We start from the raw sequence: 3,270 nt of genomic DNA, 5'->3' as shown, positions 1-3,270 counted from the left end.
ATATGAACATGAAGAAAGGTTTTTGGGTAATAAAGGCAACAGGAGGCGCCTTCTGATATCTGCTCCGGGACACGACATTTATTACTAGAAAAATGGATTCATTGATTTTAGTAGTAAGCTGGAATCACCAAAATCTCCTGTGTAGCTCTAGCCAAGCCATTCCCAACCAGTGTTCCTTACAACCCTAGGGGGTTCCTCCAGAGGTTGCTAGGGGCTCTTAGGGGTGGCTGATTGACCTCCCATCTGATGGTGCTATAGTTCTGGAGTCCATGCCACTTGGCAAAGCCAGATACAGGACACCGAAAATCTTCTTAGCTGTGTGTAAGGGTGGCATTCTAATCACCAATGTAAGGAACGTTCTTCCCACTGATCACCAATGTAAGGAACATTCTTCCCACTGATCACCAATGTAAGGGACATTCTTCTCACTGATCACCAATGTAAGGAACATTCTTCCCACTGATCACCAATGTAAGGAACATTCTTCTCACTGATCACCAATGTAAGGAACATTCTTCTCACTGATCACCAATGTAAGGAACATTCTTCTCACTGATCACCAATGTAAGGAACATTCTTCCCACTGATCACCAATGTAAGGAACATTCTTCCCACTGATCACCAATGTAAGGAACATTCTTCTCACTGATCACTAATGTAAGGAACATTCTTCCCACTGATCACCAATGTAAGGAACATTCTTCCCACTGATCACCAATGTAAGGAACATTCTTCTCACTGATCACCAATGTAAGGAACATTCTTCCCACTGATCACCAATGTAAGGAACATTCTTCTCACTGATCACCAATGTAAGGGACATTCTTCTCACTGATCACCAATGTAAGGAACATTCTTCTCACTGATCACCAATGTAAGGAACATTCTTCCCACTGATCACCAATGTAAGGAACATTCTTCTCACTGATCACCAATGTAAGGAACATTCTTCTCACTGATCACCAATGTAAGGAACATTCTTCTCACTGATCACCAATGTAAGGAACATTCTTCCCACTGATCACCAATGTAAGGAACATTCTTCCCACTGATCACCAATGTAAGGAACATTCTTCCCACTGATCACCAATGTAAGGAACATTCTTCTCACTGATCACCAATGTAAGGAACATTCTTCTCACTGGTCACCAATGTAAGGAACATTCTTCTCACTGATCACCAATGTAAGGAACATTCTTCTCACTGACCACCAATGTAAGGAACATTCTTCCCACCGATCACCAATGTAAGGAACATTCTTCCTACTGATCACCAATGTAAGGAACATTCTTCCTACTGATCACCAATGTAAGGAACATTCTTCTCACTGATCACTAATGTAAGGAACATTCTTCTCACTGGTCACCAATGTAAGGAACATTCTTCTCACTGATCACCAATGTAAGGAACATTCTTCTCACTGATCACCAATGTAAGGAACATTCTTCCCACTGATCACCAATGTAAGGAACATTCTTCCCACCGATCACCAATGTAAGGAACATTCTTCCTACTGATCACCAATGTAAGGAACATTCTTCCTAATGATCACCAATGTAAGGAACATTCTTCCTACTGATCACCAATGTAAGGAACATTCTTCTCACTGATCACTAATGTAAGGAACATTCTTCCCACTGATCACCAATGTAAGGAACATTCTTCCCACTGATCACCAATGTAAGGAACATTCTTCTCACTGATCACCAATGTAAGGAACATTCTTCCCACTGATCACCAATGTAAGGAACATTCTTCCCACTGATCACCAATGTAAGGAACATTCTTCTCACTGATCACCAATGTAAGGAACATTCTTCCCACTGATCACCAATGTAAGGAACATTCTTCTCACTGATCACCAATGTAAGGGACATTCTTCTCACTGATCACCAATGTAAGGAACATTCTTCTCACTGATCACCAATGTAAGGAACATTCTTCCCACTGATCACCAATGTAAGGAACATTCTTCTCACTGATCACCAATGTAAGGAACATTCTTCTCACTGATCACCAATGTAAGGAACATTCTTCTCACTGATCACCAATGTAAGGAACATTCTTCCCACTGATCACCAATGTAAGGAACATTCTTCCCACTGATCACCAATGTAAGGAACATTCTTCCCACTGATCACCAATGTAAGGAACATTCTTCTCACTGATCACCAATGTAAGGAACATTCTTCTCACTGGTCACCAATGTAAGGAACATTCTTCTCACTGATCACCAATGTAAGGAACATTCTTCTCACTGACCACCAATGTAAGGAACATTCTTCCCACCGATCACCAATGTAAGGAACATTCTTCCTACTGATCACCAATGTAAGGAACATTCTTCCTACTGATCACCAATGTAAGGAACATTCTTCTCACTGATCACTAATGTAAGGAACATTCTTCTCACTGGTCACCAATGTAAGGAACATTCTTCTCACTGATCACCAATGTAAGGAACATTCTTCTCACTGATCACCAATGTAAGGAACATTCTTCCCACTGATCACCAATGTAAGGAACATTCTTCCCACCGATCACCAATGTAAGGAACATTCTTCCTACTGATCACCAATGTAAGGAACATTCTTCCTAATGATCACCAATGTAAGGAACATTCTTCCTACTGATCACCAATGTAAGGAACATTCTTCTCACTGATCACTAATGTAAGGAACATTCTTCCCACTGATCACCAATGTAAGGAACATTCTTCCCACTGATCACCAATGTAAGGAACATTCTTCTCACTGATCACCAATGTAAGGAACATTCTTCCCACTGATCACCAATGTAAGGAACATTCTTCCCACTGATCACCAATGTAAGGAACATTCTTCTCACTGATCACCAATGTAAGGAACATTCTTCCCACTGATCACCAATGTAAGGAACATTCTTCTCACTGATCACCAATGTAAGGGACATTCTTCCCACTGATCACCAATGTAAGGAACATTCTTCTCACTGATCACCAATGTAAGGAACATTCTTCTCACTGATCACCAATGTAAGGAACATTCTTCTCACTGATCACCAATGTAAGGGACATTCTTCTCACTGATCACCAATGTAAGGAACATTCTTCTCACTGATCACCAATGTAAGGAACATTCTTCTCACTGATCACCAATGTAAGGAACATTCTTCTCACTGATCACCAATGTAAGGAACATTCTTCCCACTGATCACCAATGTAAGGAACATTCTTCTCACTGATCACCAATGTAAGGAACATTCTTCTCACTGGTCACCAATGTAAGGAAC

Source organism: Lithobates pipiens, unplaced genomic scaffold, assembly GCF_037356315.1.
Source record: "Lithobates pipiens isolate NorthernLeopardFrog02 unplaced genomic scaffold, aLitPip1_a1.2 Scaffold_84, whole genome shotgun sequence".
Classification (NCBI taxonomy): domain Eukaryota; kingdom Metazoa; phylum Chordata; class Amphibia; order Anura; family Ranidae; genus Lithobates; species Lithobates pipiens.
This window is presented reverse-complemented; position numbering follows the sequence as displayed.